The following is a 20,354-nucleotide window of genomic DNA, read 5'->3' on the forward strand; positions in this document are numbered from 1 at the left end:
CTGTGAACTACCCATCAGTGAGCTTTCTTTCTGGTATTCAGAAATACTACAGAATTTAAAAAACATTAATTTCCATCGTAGACAATAGCTGTGCCAAAGGACCTGATACTTTGTCAGCAAGCCAAATTGGGCTTGTGGGAGGGGGTTAGCCTTTTCAGAACTTCCAGAATATGTACTTAATGTGTTAGGCAGGTTGGACTAGATGATCTCCAGAGGTCCCTTCCAACCTTACCCATTCTGTGATTCTGTGTTAGGCCTCAGAAAGAGAAGTGCTTAAGATGTTGGAGAGGAGATTGGTTTTCCTTTATATTAGGGGTGATGTGAGGCCAGCCAGATATTACATGACTCTAGAAAAACCTCTGTATTTCATTTCCAGTTGAATGGCCTGACCCCAAAGCCGCTGAATATCCATCTCTTTGGGCTTTTCGGTCATGCTGGTATGTTTGTTTCTTCTCCCAACAGGGATTTTTCAGAAGCAGCAGCCTTAGCCCTGAAGTGGTGGGAGGGAAGGAAAACAGCACTTCGCTTCACTTGGCGCTGCCTCCTCTGATCAATTAATGAGCAGTGTTAACCTCCCAAGATAGTCTTAGCTTGTGTTCCTCAGCGGGAAGGATGACAAGCATATGGGATGTGGGAGAGGTGTTACATGAGAGATTTGTATCAGAGGCAGAAAGAGGTAGTTGTGGAAGTGCTCGGTCGGGAACTGAATCCGGATGTGTTGTACGTATTGTCTAGAGAGCGGGAAACGGCAGGGTCTGCAGGGACCCTGCAGCAAGTGCTTCTGGGGTCTTGTTGCCCTCAGAGAATAGGCATTTCCAAAGTCTTTTGTGTGCAGCCCTTCAAGGAGAAGGGAATTCAGTAACTAAATATGTTTAGGGCCTTGATCTTGGAATAAATCTGCTCGTAGCTCTTTAATTATCCCAACAGGGTGCTCGTCTCTTCACACAATACTGCCAACAACATCAGCTCTGAGTCCTCCTTGCGTTTTACATCTCTGTCTGCTCAACACTTCCTTTAAAAACTCCGTGGTTCCCTCTGCAGAGGGCAGAGGAGGATGGGATACAGGTTTTGCTCAAGTGTGAGTGGAAACTAGGATTTAATCTTTTCTATTTATGATAGTATTCTTTCACCCCACAACTCTCAACTGGAGTAAATCAGAATGTGGATGACAAAGACACACAAATTAGGCAAGAAGCATATGATAAGGTAAAGGGATATTTGATAGATGCTGAGGGAGAGACCAAAGTGGTTTAARTTTGGAGACTCAGAGAGGAATTTCTGCTTAAAGGTAACTTTGGGGCTGTGGGATTGCTTAGAGGSTTGTAAAACACTAAGCAAATCAAAGAATTACATGAGAATAGGCTGAGCTGCTGCAGAAATATGTACCCTGACTTATATGCTGATGTAAACTTTCRGGGATCTCTGTGATGCATTGGCTGTTAATATTTAATTTATTACTTATTAAATATTTCATTTTGTATAGTTCTTTAATGGAAAGATGATGGATTGTATTGTCTACAAGAACCAGTATGAAAGATCTGACAGWTCTCTTCTTTTGAAAAAGAATTGTATCTATACTCAATTTTCAGGAGGTAAAGTGTATTATGAAGAGATTAGTCRTGCGCAATGTATTGTCTCATTTTAGTTTAGAAAAAGGCAAGGATGAACACCAACAGGCAGTATGTGCATTGCAAAGGGACAGTCGTTATCGTTGCAGTGGACCTGACACCCAGATCTGCACCAGCCCCGTTGTCACCCAGTGGTTGAGCCACTCCTTCCACTCTCRCGGTTGATGGAGCAGTAATTATGTGGGGAGATAGTAGCACAGAGGTCTTGGCACAGGCCGTGGTGCAAGGAAGGCACAGAAGCCACCCAACTTCCTTGTGCTGACAGGCTGTGCAGTTAGTCTCTGCCCTCAAGAATTATGGCATCTACAGCATCTGTCATCTGGGTTTGAACCGTTGGGGCCACTCTAGTATCTGGTGGGTGAAGCAACCCAAAACATAAAGCAGCAGAACAGAAGTACTGTCAAAAAGCAGTGTTGTCCASTTTTTCTCCCCTGTTTTTGTCATGACAAATGCATGTGAAAGCTCCATGCCATGCTCTTCTGTTTTGTGGTCACACGCAGTCACCATCTACASCCTTTCGGTTGCATACACACACACATACACAAAATCCTGGTGTATGTTGAAACCAGTCTCCCTTGCAGTTTCTCAGGCCTCCCACCATGACCATGAGCTCCTCCCTCTTGCTCCTCTACTAAAGCTTTTGCTCTTAATCCAACAAAGCACTTTCTTAGGTTCTTAATAGCAAGCTTAAGGTTAAGCATTTATTTAAGCACTTTGCTAAACTGTGTTTTGCTGAATCTCTGCCAAATGAAAACAGATGGGATAGTTTACCCCGATGCTCTTCCTCATGAGCTGCTGTGAGAGCAGCAATCTTGAAGGAAAGTGTCCATTGAAGCCAGCCAGGGGCAGAGATGTGCAGTTCCAGGCCACAGGACTGTTCAGGGCTCCTGCAGAAGCTGAAGATTTTGGAGATCATGCTTGCCCTCTTTATCTCTGCTCTTCCTAGGAAAAAAACTGTCCTAGCTGCAAGGAAACATCAGGTCTGTGAGGATCCTGATTGCCTACAAGGAGCAGAGCCAAGGGAGGCTAGTCACTCCCATGACAGTGGTCTTSCTTAGTTTGTCCCCAAGAGCTGTAGCTGGTTGGTGCCTAGTGAGCAGGGCTCTCCTTTCTTTCCTATTATCTAGTCTCTACTGTAGCATGTTTGAAGCAGAAGTACGCTCCTCCTGTAGTAGCACTTCTGGTGATCTAGAGGGAACACAAACTGTTGATAGATCCCTGAAGCTGTTCCCTAAAATTGAAGAGCAGCCAATATAATTTATCATACTGTGGGACTGAAGGATTCTGGATTGATATTAATATAACAGCATTTTACAGAAAATGTTGACCAATGTCCATCACTGAAGAAACAATGTGATAAATTTAAGCCTTTGCAAAATGTCATGYGCTTAGCAAAAGAATGCTTATTAATGGCTCATGCAACATATAAATGAAATTTAATTTATTAGCCTAGGAACACAGATTTGAGGAACCATTTCTAAAAGAAGTAAATAACATTATTCACAAACCAGAAAATTCAGCTAATGTTTTCACTCATGTTCAAATGCCCTGTAGTGTAAGATCTCAAGAGGATATATGACTAAATGCAATCGAGTCCTAAGGAAAAACAGCAGGTAAGCATGGAATTAAAAGCTTTAGTGTAATTCAAGGATAGACWCAATCAATACCATACTGGCAGTATTTATGGTTCCATTGTTTTATGTGGGTTTTGCGTGTGTGTGCGTGTRTATGTKTGTGGTTTGGTTTGTGTTACTGATGATACTCTTGCTATCCACAGGGCATCCAACTTGTTACCAAAASGTGCTCRTTTGTAGTGATTTTAATCCCAAATGAAAAAGTACAAGGAGAAAAGGATGAGTGGAATTGGGTCTTTAAAAATGTTTTTCTCATGAATTATTTATACTATTTATTTGTCAAGATCAAATGCTGTTTTAAAAAGAAACGTATGACAGGGAGCATGCAAGTGATTTCAGAGGTTATATATAAGCAACAAATTTTCCCTAGGAAAGAGAAAACAATAAAACCATCTCCAAACCTCGAACAGAAAGTTTGCCTAAAAAATGTCAAAGATCTGTGTTGTGGGACTGCAAAATGCAGACCCAAATCTATCATTTCATTTTTACAGTAAGGTGTTGTCAAATTCTTCTCTGATCCAAGACTAAACAGAGCAATTTGCAAAATGGGGTGGCAGAACACATACCACCTGGATTTTAGCACGCCATACGCTGCAGTGAACCACTGTCTGTGTTAGTCTCTCTAAAAGCGAGGAGTTTCAGCATCATTCACAGCGCTTCGTTCTGTGTTGTAATTAGCACTAGTACGTGAACAGTGGAGACTCCTGATTTAATGCTGGAAGCAGCAAAGGGTGTATATAAAATTCCGGTCTCATCTTCCCTCATTTTTTGTAATCATTTAGGGATCAGCAATGGACGTCTTTCTAAATGTCTRTGGCTGTGTTTTGGGAAAGGGAGGGGGACGAAAGAGAGAAAACCCACTTTCTTTAACTCATTTTGCTGAGTTTGGGCAATGCTGGGTTTAGCTTCTTGGAAAAGCCCTCTGCAATGCCTAGGGAAGGCCCAGAGAGCTTGTGGCACCGAGTTCATGCAGACCTTTGGGTTGGAGGAGGAGCACTGACTGCGTCACCCTCCAAATTCAGCGCTCAGGCTCTTTCCTGCTCCTTTCTACCTGCTTTGCAGATGCTCATGCCAGCTTTGCACTAACTTTCACCACATCCTGCACTGCTTGCCAGAAATGGTATGAGGAAGCTGCTGTCACACAGGGTGCATAGCAGAGGGGCAAGAATGCGAAGAGTACTGGTTTCGAGGGCGCGTAGACCAGGCCTTGTCAAACAGAAATGATAAAGGCCACCATGCTTGCTCTGCACGGATGTCAGTACTGAGCCAGCTGGTATCTCACAGTCTCCAGGACACAGCCTCTGGGCAGTGGTGGTGTGTGGGAGCCACGGCTCCCTTCCTAGAGCTGTGGGTGTTCCTCGCCTTGCCTTTGCAGCAGGGCTGGAGAAGGTAGCTCCATCCACCATGGCGAGGAGCCTTGAAACCCATTTGCAGCTCCCAGAGCCGGCTGCCAGAATTGGTCTGCAGAGCTCCATGAGTTTGAGCAGCTTCAGGCTGACCTTCACCAACTGCAGAGCTGGGCTCAGCAGTGTTGCTGGTGGCCACACAGGTGCAATATGGTGGAAGAAAAAGTAACRTTTTTCTAGTTGGTACCATGTAAAGATGAGAAAAGGCCTTATACCAACTAAGACCTGTTCCTCTGTCCTTTTCTCCCTTATCCTGCAAATAAATAGAGACCAGCTGGAGTAGTAGCAGCTGCCTGATTTATTCAGATCTTCAGATCTGTAGTTTAATGGCATCTCCTCATCAAGTATGGTGGATTCTGGTTTAGACTCCAGATACTTGCTGCTGTAGCAACTCTTCCTGGCATAGAAACCGGCAAAGAAGCAGAATATAATTTAAGAGCTCCTTAGATCCACATAACCCCAAATACTTAAATGATGCATAAACCAGTGTTTACAAGGTTTAGTGTCTTGTTTCCAGAAATAGGAAGCACAGTATTCTGAGTTCTCCCTGCAATGTATGTGCAGAAGAGGAAAAGAAAAAATAATGGTCTTATTCCACCTTTATGAAATAGTGTTCTGTCCTGCATGTTCTACCTTTGGCTGTCAAGACTTGGTAGACTTTGATGGCTGCAGCTTTGGGCTTTGGTGGCTATGGTAGGCTTTGATGGTTGAATTTCATGTTTAATGTCAACTGGGGGACAGCAAGGTACTGACAGAGAGGCTTGTCTTTATAGAGGCTATTTTAATATGTAACTTGAGTTCATTGTTAAAAAAATTGTCTCTGAAATATAGGCATTAAATGCCACAGAATTCTTTATTATAAGTACAAATAAATTATAAATTCTCCCATGAAAAATACATTTTTTAAATAAGTGCATACATAGTATGCTTTTTATCATTTTACATGTGTTGTGTCTTATCTCCATCTGCCTGTTATATTTTAACATGATTCCCCACAGAAGTTTTCTAAGAGTATCTGTCACTTAACATTGGTTTCTTGAGACTATTTTTCTTCTCCTCAGACAAAATGAATGGTTCTAGGATCAACACTTGCCATCTGTTTCTTTCCATCCTATTTCATAGTATAACATACTGTTGCCTCAGTTTCTGCTTCCCATTTTAATTGGGAATGTCTTCTTCATTCATTCATTTCAATCATTCAGTTTCAAGCTAGATTAAGCAAAGGATGCCTAAGACTATAGATGGTCTCACCAGTGATTTATGAACAAAAAACCCCAAACACTTCAGGACAAAGTCACACAAAGCACCAGACCTTCTAGTTCTCCTGATGCTTTTCCAGAGATTCATCAGTATCTTTTTAATGAAAAAATAATAATTAAAAAATAYGTGACAGAAAAAAAAGGTAGCACTCACCTTCTTCTGCTTGCAGAGCTGGACAAAAGAGGTTCATTTTTTTGAATGGAAAAAGATGCTGTGTTGAGGGAGGGGACAAAAATAAATGTCAGGAAAAAAGTTCTACAAACTACAGTAAAGATTAAAATGTTTTGCTTTACAATAAACCTTCAAAAATCTTCTAGTATATGTTGCTAAGCCACGAGAAAAATCTTGGTTTTCAGTTGCTGAAAACCAGSTAATTGTCTTTGGGTTGATATGTGCACCAAAACATGTAATGGTAATTTTTATGAAATGGAAGATTTTTCAATTTTTCCAGAGTTAAAAGGAAACAAACAAGAAAAAGCAGTCCTAAGAAATTCTAATACTTCACTATGTCACTGATTTCAGTGAACATAACTGGTAGTTGCAAAATCCTCCAGGTGAGCTCAGTAGAAGCATATGGTGGACACCCTCAAGGCAGACTCAAGGACCATTCCTGTGTTTATGGCAGACGCTCCATTTGCATATGCATGTTCAGAACTTTATAWTATATTCTTTCTCTGTATTTAATTTGATATGGAAAAACATCTGAACTAGCAGCTGCAGAAGTCAACTGCTTCCAGACATTTGATCAAAGATGGAACTTCAGTAGCTGGAGGCCAGTGCTTTGAGGAGCTGCAGGACACAGTTCTTGCCCCTGTTCATTCTGCATACTGTTTTACAATATGCTTAATTTACATGCAAGTAGACAGTCTAGGAAGGAGGGGAAAGATGAGGGATTACTGGACAGTGGCTCTTGCATGAAAGTGTGACATTATCTTAAATAAAATATTTTAAACTAAAGCATCTGAAGATTGAAATTCCCCTTTTCCTCCACATTTGAACCACAGGCTTGATTCAAAGCTTGACAGAATAGAAAACTTTCTCTTATCTTCRTTGGCTTTCTAGAAAATCCCTCTATTTTGTTAAATTTAAACATCATATGATCAGCAGCTCTCTTTGGCTTGGAATTAGAGCAGGTCTAAGGTGATTTGGAAACTCCCTGCCAACCAATTTTACAGAGTAGGAGGTGAAAACATGTGCACACGAGTGCAAACCAATGCATAGAGGTGAAGCTTTTTTACAAAATCTAGCACTCTCTACTGTACAAACGTGACAAGTGTAAAGATTTGTGAAGAAAGCACTTACTTCACAGTTGGTTTTTGTAATCCCGTGCCATATGAACAGTGCACCATTATGCGATGCATGGTTACTGCTCGCTTAAGAGCAACGCAAACTTCCCCCAATAAATGGAGCTATGAACTCAGTGGGAAAACTGACCATAAAGAAAAGCCAGCATTTGATYCTTGCTGTTGCAGCAGGTTTACGCACTCAGTGAGAAACCATACTATTGATTTACCTTTCTTGCATTAGTTTTGTTTTGCAGTGCCTCTGTTGGCTCTAGCACTATGACTCAATGTCAGCTTAGGTTCCAAACAGCATTTTTGTGTCYGATTTTTACTGATGATTTCAGTTTTACAGTTACACCCACTAATTTGAAACCCCATGATGCAAGGTACTATTTAAGAGCTTTACACAATACATACCAGTGTGAGAATCTGCAGTAAAAGTATGTTCCTCTGTAGTACTTTTAGTAGGGAAATGATTTGGGTTTCAGTAAGAAGCATCACTTTGAAGCATCACTGACTTTTTTTTTAGTAGTGTTACAGCAGACTGCAGTATACCCAATTTACAGCATGTTACTACAAATATCATAATAATTAGTGTTTATCTTAGATCCTCCAGGTCCTGGATATAAGTATTGTTTTAAGAAGCTTGCATTTTATTAATTTAAAGAAAAAAACATCAAGAAGCCTCAAGATTTTTTGAAAGTAAACCTGATTTTTTAAAGACATAATTTTTGATTGCTTGAGGCTAACAACCTATAATGGTTTGAAAATCACATCAGCCCTGAAGCCAGCACTTGTCTATACAAGTCCTACATTTAACTTTATGCAGGACATTCAACCATCCAAATGTGGCTGGATTCTCCCGGAAGCATCTGGGAGAAGTGTGAAGAAGGAAACCTGTGTGGTCAGAAGTAAGGGGGGAGGGATGGGGTGAAGATGAAGTTTGGCTCAGAGCTCCCACATGGTCCATGTTGCTATGGAAACGGGTGCCTTTGTCTGCAGTGCCTGTTACATCTATATATGTTGAGAAGAGCCATCTCTTCCGTATATCATTAGAAGGAGTCTAAACGAAGCTGATCAATTAACTGCCTGTGCTATGAGCAAAAACGCAGACAATAACTTAAATTGTGTGCTCAGAAAACGCTAATGAATCACCCTTTTATGCAGTGACATATAGTTACATCCAAATGCCATGCTGTGCTTCTTAGGGAGAAGAAAAGCAAAGAATGATAAAAATGGAACCGTGCTTTTAAATTCAATTGCTCGCAACCTTTTGCATGTCCGTATCCTCATGAGCGAGCCAATCAGTATATAATATTCCACCATCGTTCTTCCATTACCATGTGAATAAGATAGTATTATATGATTATTTCTTAAATTAACGATGCTCGAGCTTTGAGAAGTAGATGCTTCCACTTAAAGCACATTTTCCTCTGCTGTTTGCCGTTTGTTTGTATGAGCAACTGTCTGATTGTTGCCCAGGCAACCAACATAGACATGAATTTGATTAGATATAGTTTCACAGATGTGGGCAAGTGTTTCACGCATTGTTTGGTGTTTCTGTGTACGTTGGAGAGCGAATTCAGTCTGTTAACTTTTGGAAGTTGTTTTCCTTTGAAGGATTAAAAAAAAAGACAAGGACCCTGAAAAAATTAATTTTTAATTGGAGTTTTCTCAATTTGCTAGTTGCTATTTGTGTTTGGTAAGTGGCAACTTGTTCTCATAAAGGAGTCAAATCATTCTACATACGGAAAAATGTGGAGAAGTTCCAGTATTGACAGAAGGGAGATGTGGAAAAGTACAGGCAGTTTTATTGTCTCCACCGAAGCAGATTATTATTATCACTCTAGAAGAGAACAGCTTTAAAATTTGAAAATTATTTTGTCATATCCTAATAATAAGAGTAGCAGGAACATATTTTGATGTTTATGCACTGCCTGTCTTGTGAAGAGGCAGCTTGGTATTTTAACTGATGGCAACCTTGTACTCAGTGAGTTTATTTTTCCAGTGGAACTGACAGATGAAAACATCTGTTGAATGTGTAGCTGGAGGACACCGGTCTGCCCTTCTGTACATGCTGTGTTGGCGAACAAGCCTTACTTTCTTCTCCTGTTGCAAAAGTAGAAGTAGGAGGTAAACCTTGGAGATAAATCAAATTAAGAGACTTCCCCTAACAATGAACACTTCAGATTTCAGACTTGCTGTTCAGTCTTGCAAAGACATGAGCTTACATTGCGATGTTCAGCTCAGTTTCCAGGTACAGCGTTCAGGAGGGTTGRGATTTTGTGTTCTATTTCAAGCTAAGCTCTAGAATAAACAGGATTAGCTATTTAACCATGATCACTTGCCTGAGTTTGCAATGACCTGCACACTGAGAGTTGGAAAGAAGACTTCCCTGCACACATCGGATAACCTTGAGAGCTCTGCACACTCTGCTGCAAATGTGCATCAGGGTTACTTCTTGGGAGGAAGCGAATTATTCCCTTATGATCCCATTCTTGCAGATGAATGATGTGGTTGCCAGTGGGCCATAACTTGTACCTGGTCTGTGATTTTATAGGAGTTAACCTTCTCCTAGGAACATTTTAGTCTAGTTTTTTTAAGGAAATGCAACTCCAGTGATGATGTCATCCATACAGCTGTGAGTCAGTCGCTTGCTAGCAGCTTCTGAGTTTCCTGGCAAACTGCAACCAAATTTTCAAATATCAACTGATTTGACAGCATGAGAGMGATCTGGAAGATACTACGTTCCAACATGTTCAGTTAAAATTGGAAGCTATGTAGATGGGACAGTGTCTTTAATGAGGGAAAACCAGGGAACTCTCTAGTGCTGTCCATCAAGTTTATGGGAGCCATGTAACCAGCCAGCCTTCAGGCAGTTGCCACCAGCGWAGCACAAGGCAGAGGTGAAGGTCGGCAGGACGGGCAGTTTGCTAGGGCAGTGGAGGGCCCTGTGGACAGGAGGGAGTGGCCAGCATGGAGAGGAGCGCGTGGTGCTCTTGAGGACTGGAGGGGTCAGGGCAGTGCCTTGTGGTCAGATGTGGGGAGCAGGAGTTATGGGGAGAACAAGGGAAGTAGGACCGAAGCTGTTTGGAAAGCCAGATTTCATGATTTCTGCTGCTCATGAGACAGTTTGTTTTACCACATCATTTGGCTATGATTTGATCTGAGTAGGCTGTAGGACAAGTGGAAGAAGCTGTTATAGATCAAAACTTTATTAATGGGACGATTCCTGCTGACCTGAATGGCTGATGAATTGAGGTCCTGTTTGTCAAAAAAAAGTAATAAGGGATCAAAGAAGGAAATAATAATTGAGAGTAATTAAAAAATCCATATCCAAAGGCTAGATTTGAAATGAGCTCAACCTTCTTGATTGCTGGTCATTTAAAGCTGCACCCAGTGAGTAAAATATTCTTGCAGATTAAGGTGAGATTTTATTTAAGGGGTTAGGAGATGTGCTGAATAATTTATCTAAAAAAAAAAGTTTAACCTCATGCTTCTTCTGTAGATTGCTGAAAATTACATAGATACTTGTAACTATTTGTTCTAGAAAAATTAGTTCTTTCTGTGAACACTGTCATTACAGGTTTTGATTTTCTACATATGTATTATTTATTCACCTCTGTTAGCTGAGAAGGTATGAGCGTGAATTCTACCCTTCCAGCTGATTGCCAATGAGTGTTAATCCTCTGTGCTTCATAATCAGATGGTATTGTTTCTGCAGTTAAGCAAGACAAGTAGGACATCTTTGTAAGACAATTGCTATCAATGCACACATTTTAGGTGTGCACAAAGGCCTTTTTGTCCCATGCAAAAGTGAGAAATTTGGATGTAAGTTTGTATTTGCATAAAGAACAGCCATCTTCCACTGTAACTGTGGTCAAAAATCTGTGTTCATCATTGCTGAGAAAGAGTTTCAGTAAGCATCTGTCCCACGCTACCCCGCAGGGTTAACCCTGCCCTAAGTTATGCTGCTTCTCCCCTTTGTCTAGCCCTGGTAACAATACTAAGTGTGAGTCTTTGACCATTTTTGATCCTGTTAAAATAGAACCTATTATTTGAGAGGGAGAGGGAGAAGTAAGAAGAATTGATGCAATTCAATACAATTTCATTRTCTATACAATTTCATTGTCTATTAAATAGGATAGGAGTAGCTTTTACTTTCTCCTTTGAGTTCTGAGTACTAACTCCTCTGCATACAGAGGTAATTATTCTGCTTTAAATAGCCTTCTATGCCAATAAATAAATAAGTAATGACCTCCCCCCCCTCGTCTTGTATAGATGTAACGACAAAGATAAGTTAATATTTTGGGTTTTATTTTTTYCTCATTCTCTAGAGTATCAGGTGCAGCACCATACCAGACTCTAAAAGCCCCTATATCTGTGTACCTAGATGCATTTTTTTACAGAATAGTTCTTAGTTTGACTTTGCAGAAATGGACTCAGATAATGAATGATAAGTCACGTGCTAGTGATGGTTTATGTTCTCTCAGAAATGAACAAAGAAGCCCTGTCAGGGCTGTAGATCTGGTACGTGCTTATCGTACTGAGCAACAGATCACATATTGTTGTAAATGTAAGGATGCATGGACAAAAGCTTGCAGGTCCTTATAAATTGTCAAGCCACATACAGAGAAACTGTATTCTTCTTGTATGTTAACATCCTCTCAAGAAATAAATTATACTTTTAATACTAGTACTAGTGAATCTGGCTTATATAGCACCCTTTTTTGTAAAAATAATATATGTACTTGAGACAAGAATATTAAGATGTGGAAACATTAAAAATATTAGAGAATAAAAGAGTTGGAGATTGGAAGCTGAGCTTGTGTTAGAGATCAGTTCAAATGTTCAGGCTACCGTATGATTTTGTGGGAATGGAAGTTCACTAGCTCCATGCATTTAAGTAGCAGAATAAATTACGCAGTACCTAGCTCTTTGTATTTATGTTGCACCCTCAGCTGCAACCCTTCCCGGTTCACCCAGGTATTCTGGATAGAGGCAATGCCAGGACTGGGTTCTGCTGACTTTACACAGGTTCAGCACCACTGAGAAATCTGTGGTGTCACTTGTAAACTCTTCGTCATAGAAATGCTTTCACATCATCTGAACATGTAATGCTGTGGTCATCAGTAAAACTACTTTTACCCCCCGAAAAAGAGGAAGATATGTAAGAATGTGTAAGAGTGTAAAAGCTAAAGAAACAATATATGCGTAATAGAATACAGATCATAACCATCAAGAATTTTTCTACTTTTGACATTTTAAAAAAGCAGCAACAACAAAAATCAAGCAATGAAGTATTTTAGTGGAAGAGGAAAAATTTTATAACAAGCCCTGAAGAATTCAAGATGTCCTACAAAATTTCTGAAAAAAGTCAGAAAATAGGAAATCAACTGCTGCTTTTGGTTTATTATTGAATAGAAGAACTGAAATGGCATAGATAGCAAGAAAGTATATCTGGAATGCACTATTTCTGTATGTCTATTATTTATATTTTTGTAGTCCCACTCCTGGAATAATATGAGACTGTGCTGCCTCTGAACACACAGAAATTAGGATGTCCTGAATTGCTGAGCCTTTCTTAAAGTGACTATGAAGACAGACAGGAGRATGTGCTTTTGTACTTTGCTGAAGATATTTTTCTTTTGCTTGCTAACAGAGTTTTCTTACAGGCAAGACCAGTTGTTCAGCTAGGATCAGATTTTTAAAAGAATTCAGATCTCACTGGGCACCTAGAGAGCTCAGCACAGATTTGGTGAGATTTTTCAAAAGAGCAAGATACATCTCTGCCAAGTCCTCGAAGAGTTTCTAGGAGTTGCAAATACCAAGCAACTAACTTAAGGATTGTGGTCTGCACACCTTTGAAAATGGGGCCATATTATGAAATTATTAGAGTTAATATTAATTTGGTGCTTTGTACCATTAGAAGGCACATGGATATCAGTCTTCCTGCCAAAGAACAGGTCGGTGGGGTGAACACTTGCACATCTGTGGTTCCTCAATAACATCGCTTGCTGCAGCCACCTCCTTTGCGTTAGCGGGCGGCCCCTCCATAGCATGGGAGCACAACGCAGGGTCTGTAATTAATTTATTTTAATTGTCCAGGTTCTGAGTCAGAGCAGTAGGGATGAAGCTGTGCAACCAACAGGAAACACTGCTTTCTCTCTTAGTCACTAATTAAAGTAGAGGCGTGAGGCTGGATTGCTCCAGTGATACTAGGCTTTTRCATGGACGTGAGCTTTCTGTGTGACTGAATTCCTCGCATGCTGCAGGATTTTCTGTTTGAGGATTTGTGTATGCTTGAAACAAACTAACTTGTTACAGTAAAAGCCTAGGCTCCCCAGTACTAACATCTCCTCTGCTAGATGGCATGGCTGTGTTCTGAGAAACATTTGGGCACCGTAACATCGCAGACCAGTAGCAATGCCCTGCACCCAGAAGAGCAGGAAAGGCTGCCTCTGRCTATAGAAAGGACAATCTCTGATTCACTGGGGGGAAAAAGTAAGTTCACCCACCAATTTAAGCTGCTATTAACCCTCAGCAGGGGAAATCTTTCTGAAAGTCACAACGTACTGTCATTCAGCAGCAGTGTGCTTGAGAGTTTCAATAGAGGCAAAAGTATTTCAGCTACAAATGCTTAAGGTTTAAAACCTAATATATTGTTTTCCTCATTTATGTATTAAAGTCAGTCCTACCAGATTACACTTTAGATTCTGTGATAGACTGGAAATTGTAAACATTTCTAAAAGAGTAATTGATATATTGCTTCAGGGTTTGCGTTATCACTGGCCTACTCCATTTCTGAAGTAAGATTTTTGAGTCTATCTATTGCTTCACTAAAGCAACAAAATATCATCTTCTCTGTAATGCACTGAAATTTTAATTTGATTGGGAGAAAAAGTAATAGCAAAAAAGACCAAAACCAAGCAAGTTTGTTTGACATAGTAGAAGCCCAGGCTGTTCATAGCAATTTAAAAAAATCTACTTCTCTGCAATGTCCACAGGAAGGAATTCTCAGTAACTTTGAATTAATAAATCTTAGGTACTTCAGTCTGGGAGAGCAAAACTACCTGAGTGACTTTGAGTTTATCCCAGCTCCAGATCTGTATCAATCTTTTCCATTTTCAATTTTATTAATCACAAGTTCTTTGATAAATAGATTAAATTGCTGTGAGGTTTGTATTTGTCCAGCCAATTCCTCTTGTAATAGTTTTTCTAGATTCTCACTTGGGGGCAGGGGGGGATTTATGTGTGTGTGTGTGTGTGTGTGTGTGTGTGTGTGTGTATATACATTATATATATATATAGTTTTGCTGAGAGAACTCTGGGAATCAGAGTGTCTGAATGAATGTGTGTCAGACAGGAAGTGAAATATAAAGTAATAAATTCTGTGGTCTAGATATAAATTTATTTGGTAGTATGAGAAGAACAGGATTGTGCTGTGTTAGTGGAAAGGCAAGGGATTCCTTTAGCAGTACAGATGCAGTATATGGCAATATAAGAGAAACATGCCGATCCATATACATTTCTTAGGTTGTTGATATCAGTGGAGTCATATTYCCTTTCAGTAGCCATGAATTTAGCCTCATTTATGAGATTAATTATTTTTTTCCAGCTCCCACACAATTTTTTCATAGCCATCCCAGATGCCTTTCTTTATTCCCTTTTGTCTTCTTCTTGTAAAGCTCTCCAAAGTAAAATAAAATAAAATAATATTTAAAAATCCTTGAAGTAATAAATCAGAAAAAAGAGCATGGAGGAGAAAGTGATAAATTTATCCAGGAGAGATAATGGAATTTGGTTTCGTTTATGGTGCAGAGAGAGAAGATAGAAGAAGGGATAGAGGGTCTGCTGGTCGTCATTTGGCTTGATGTGGTCTGTCCATTGATCAGAGGACCTTAAGAGTTCAGCCAAAGGGGAGTCCTGAAGACAATGATTCTGCACTGTGGAAGCAGCAGGAAAAGCACGTTAGCTTCCTCAGGCTAAAACCTGTCTCTGTTTTAGTAGCACTTTCTCCAAATGTTGTTGTCTGTCCCTGTTTGTCTTTTCATGGAGAAAAAGCACAATGCGTATTTGTTGCTTTATTCTTCCATCTCTTGAATAGAGAAATCAAGCAAGCTTTTTGTTATGGCTGTAGGCTACCATTTGCAAACTGCTGGTTATCATAGCGTATTATAACCTTAAGGTACCTAGAGGAATTTCAATGGAACTTTGTTTTAAGCCTTTGCAAGTACATGTTGCTGGGCAACTTCTTAATGACTCCACTGTAAAGATACAGATGTAAAAACATGGGTAATTTTTTATTTATATAGCACTTCTTAAAATAGAGCATATAAACAGCAACCAAGATTACAGTTCAGTCTTAGCTGGTTCTAAAAACATGCAGTAAAGATTTTCTATTTCCCAAAAAACTTGCAGTCAAAACAGGAGAGTCAAAGTGCGGGAGAAAGAAAGGGTTGTTTTCAACATTTTCTAYGGCTCTCTGATCTGGGCCACAAAGGAAGCTTCAGCAGAGGCAGAAGTTTAACAACGATCTCAAAAATTATAAAAGATATATGGAAAAACGCATTTTCTTTGGAGACATCTTTTGTATTAGTCACATACAAATATTCTGTCTTCTTTCAGCTTACTTTTGACGAGTTTTTTTTTAATAACAGCTATTCAATAGGAAAATTTAATATGAGGCTCCAGAAAGAAAAGATGTGCATCCCTGCAATGTTCCTGGAACAGAGCAGCAGCTAACGAGAGACGCACAGCACAGAAATACTGTATGTCCATCACAACAAATTATTCTGTTCACCTCCTGTTCGTGAACCTTTTAACACTTGTAATGAGCAGTATGTGTTTGCATGATTTGGAAGCAAGATACACTGTATTGAGAGTGATGCAAATGTGTTATCGGTTTTACATGAATCGAATATGTCACTGGCTGCTGGAGTCCTAAACGGTGGAGGGCCAGAGGTCTGCATGGCAATTTGTGTGTGTTTGGTGCTTTTGACTGTCTCTAAAGGAATCTACTTGCAACTGGAAGTTGGTGTTTTATTTAGTAAGAGGCAAGTGCACTTGGAGTCAAGTTTCCTCCAAGACATTTGTCAGGGCCTGAAAGCTGCTTTCTAAAGTTGAAAGAGATGGTCTGGAATCTCAAAAACTTGTGAAGTGCTGTAGCAGACCTGGAATGAAGGCTTTATTTTAAAAGAGAGCAACTGGCTGAGCAGTTAAAATATAACATAGTGAGGTATCTAGCTGAAAGTTGCTGGCTCCTTTCAGGAACTTCTCAGTTTCCTTCTTTAAGTGCCAGCTGTAACTTCCACTCTGTTCCTAGAACTTGMTTTATGAACTCTGTGAGAGCGAAACAGGACAATAATATTTCTGTTGGTCCAATGATACAAATGACACACTATACAGTGAATCCTCAGCCAGGTCGAGTTTCTTCATGCAACTAAAGAAAACAGTTTCTGAGAGTTTCCTAATATTCTGCTAGACTAATAGCTGCTTCTCATGGCTGAGGTAAATTGATAAATGATAGCTCCCATCTCTGTTTCCCCCCACTACCTATTTTTACACTTTCCAGGTCATCTTTGCTGCCCCATTACCTCTGTCCATTCTTTTTCAAAAATGGGTTGGATCCAAAGATCCATGCCTACATTTCTGTGTAGGTTGAATTTTTGAGAATACAAATAATAATAATAATAATAATCAACTCAGTCTTCCCAAATATGTGCTATTACATGTCATTGTACCATTTTTTTTATTCTGTTTCTAAGAGGCATGAAAAAACATTTTGAGAAAATACTTTTGAAAGAGGTATTTGGAAAAGTGGAGCTGATGAAGCATACCTGGCTTGTCAGCAAGTCCATGCTGCATTGGCCCAGAGAAGGACCTTGGAGCTTAGATTGAAAACCCCTCTCTTGAAACTACTGAGCCCGAACCTCCTTCTCCATATTCATGCAATTCATATTGCTAAAGAAATTAGAAAAACTTGTGGGAGGAAAAAGGAAACGTGTGCAGTACTCAGTTGCTAAGATGAGTATTTATCTGAAGGTCTGACCATCCGCCGAGGATTCAAACAACTCAAATACAAGGAAATGCAGCCCTTCAGGGCTCTTGTGAAGGTAGAAATCAAGTCCATTTCGGTCATTTTCCATTTCTCCCAGTGCCTCAGGGTAGCTACAGATACAAGGTCAGGTTAGGTTAGGTCTGCATAAGGAAGGGAGTGTTTTTGCTGTGCCCAAGCAGGCCTTCTCAATGCATTCCCTTGTGCGGTACTCATACAGTTGGAGGCACAGCACCGGTTTGGGACTTGCTGGGGCTGCTTGCTAAAGGATGAATTATTCCAAAGGCTGAGCATCCTGAAGGAGTCATCGCCTTCTCTATCACTTGTTCTGGTTTTGTTAGTAAACACTTTTCACCTGTGACAGTCACTGATAAATCTCAGGAGTTCCTRGTCTATTATAAACAGCTTTCAGTTGCTCCCCTGAGGGAGGTGTTTTTTAGAATTTGGCATGTCTTATTGCTCAGATGGCAGCATTAGCAGTGCAGTGCTTTCCCCGTGTTTCTGGCGCATTTGTCAGAAATGTTAACAAGACAGCAGGAGACAGTCCTTCCTTCCCTGCTCCTCTACGTGGGATCAAGAGTGGTCACACTGACACCAAAGCCTTCACAACCTGAAAAGAAGTTTCAGTTTCACAGTAAAATCTGTAAGAACAGCAACACTTAACAGGCAAACTTCCATCCTAGGAGACTACTTTTAAGTTCAGTGCTATTTTGTTTCCTTTATAACTCAAATCACTTTCTACAGGAATGTGATTTATGCTGATATCAGGGACAGGTACCACTCTGTGCTCAATTATTTGCAGTTCGTCCCATAGATAGCAGCCCTGTGTGCTGCCCAGGCTTTCACCAAGTCCCAGGGAAGGCAGCAGGATTAATCACAGGTTTAAAGTTAGACCAGAGCTTTAGCACCTTGTTGGACTGGGATCCTAATTATCATAATGACAAGAACAGAGTATTAAAACTAAATGATACGTTTATACAAACTAATGAAAGATATGCTGGGTTCCAAAGTTCTCCCATCATATTTGCTCTCAAAGGATATGCARATCTGCAGTGGTGTTTACATTTCAAAAGGCTCATTGCCATTTATGAATGTATTAATGCAATGCAGTAATTTTCTCCATGGTTAAGACCCCAGGAAGTTATGAGAAGGCAATATGAATAACTATGCATAAGGGTATTTTTTTTTTTTAGCTGAAGTCAGGGTTTCAGAAATGCAAGATACATATTAATGAGTACCATGCTCATGAAAGGTGCTGGATTAACCTTCACCAAGAGGAAAATCTTCAATTTATTCACTAGAAAAGTGCTGCATTAGCAGCAGTGCTAGTATTGTCATATTGGGAGTGTTCCCCATCCTTGTTGGGTCCATGCTGCAGCAAAACCCAGAGTTTATGTCTGCTTTTACACATGAGACTAGGTCCACAGATGTTAAGGGGTCTGCTTGCTTGTTTACTGCRTATCTAAGAGGTTTCTATACCCTGCATAAATGGCAAGTTTGCTTTTGGAATGGGAAGGCTGCTTGTCCTCTAGACCTTCGGTGCTCAGCTCAAACAGCTGCAGGATGTGGTGAGCTTTTAGATAATCATTAGGAAGGTGGCTGCATAAAGCGCATGGGAGACGGTGAGAAACAACAGTTTCTGTTGGATTTGCAGCTAATGTCTGGTTTGCAGCCAGCAACTCTTTTCAGATGAAACAAGTTTCAGACGATCACAACTTCTGCATCAGCGTAGGCCAGATTCAAAGCAAAACCTGGGCAGTGACAAAGTCTACATCCTGCAGCACTTGTAACAAGTTGCAGTGATCTTGACAATCTTCTCACAAGTTCATCAGCTTGGCAAGAAAATTCAGTGCATGTAATTGCAGTGATTGCTAGAAATCTTCAGTAACACATGCCAGCCACACATTTGGTGGGTTTCTGTAACCCAGATATTGCCGAAGATTCTGTGGATACATCACATCATCCTTTGCAAAACTAGAGTTGATCATTAACTGATATAAACTTGCAGTTTTATAGATTTCAGTGAACGTATGCTGATTAGGTCAACTGGGGTTGTGGCTTGCATGGTTAATCTCTGGCAAAAAAAATCTTAAAAATACAATATTCATTTTGCTAAAGAAAACAGACTTTACAAATTGAAAAGCTAATGAATTGATACTAAAAATTAGCTTTTAGAATTTGATGTGGACTTTAATTGATGGGCATAGTTCAAATTCTAGTTTCAAATTAGACACCTACTTTTGGCAGTAATATCAATTTCCTCTCAAAAGTGGGCATTTGAAGACAAATACACTTTTTATTAAGAGTTATTTTCCCCCAGAATATTTTCTTTTTGTAAACTTGTAAATTATCTGATGCATTTTCTATTTCTATTAAAATTCATGGAAGTKATAAATCATAACGTTACATCATTAAATTGAATACCAGTAAAATGATTTGAAAAATGCAGCAATGAAATGTAAATATTGCACACGCTTCAGTTATTCATTTAAAGTGGAAAAGAACAATACTAAATCATTAAATGTGAAGCAAAATATGGAAATATATCAGCAAAACTGAATCCACAACTGAATAAAACATGGATGCCAGTGCAGAAGTAGTTTTGAAGAATATTATTAAGAAAAATAAAAAGCAGTCTAACCACAATCAATTGTAATTCATAGATCCATGATATTTTTATTGTTGAGGAACAGCATATTATTCACAGGTAGCAGAAAAATTTATAAGTGTTTTACAGTAATATATTAAAAGTATGACCTTTTAATGTGAAGAGAAATCAAATTAAACATACTTGCTTCCTTAGATACCTACTTCATATTTATAAGAAGACAGAAACTAAAAGCATAATGAYGACTGACAAAATTAGCCTGGTAACTCCAAACAGCTTATGTGCAAAGATGAGTACATACTGTGATTCCTTTTGGATATTACCAGCATGTGATTAAAGGCATAGTTAGACCTCCTCCTCTGGATCTGGTTATAAAAGTGTAGGAAATCATTTCCATCTGTTCTAACTTCAGCCAGCGATTATGGTCCTACACTTGAAATAGCTTTCTGGATTGTGCAATAAGAAAGAAAAAAAAAAA

This window comes from Rhea americana, unplaced genomic scaffold (genome assembly GCF_003343005.1).
Source record: "Rhea americana isolate MKP2758 unplaced genomic scaffold, rheAme1 scaffold_6, whole genome shotgun sequence".
In the NCBI taxonomy this organism is placed as follows: Eukaryota; Metazoa; Chordata; class Aves; order Rheiformes; family Rheidae; genus Rhea; species Rhea americana.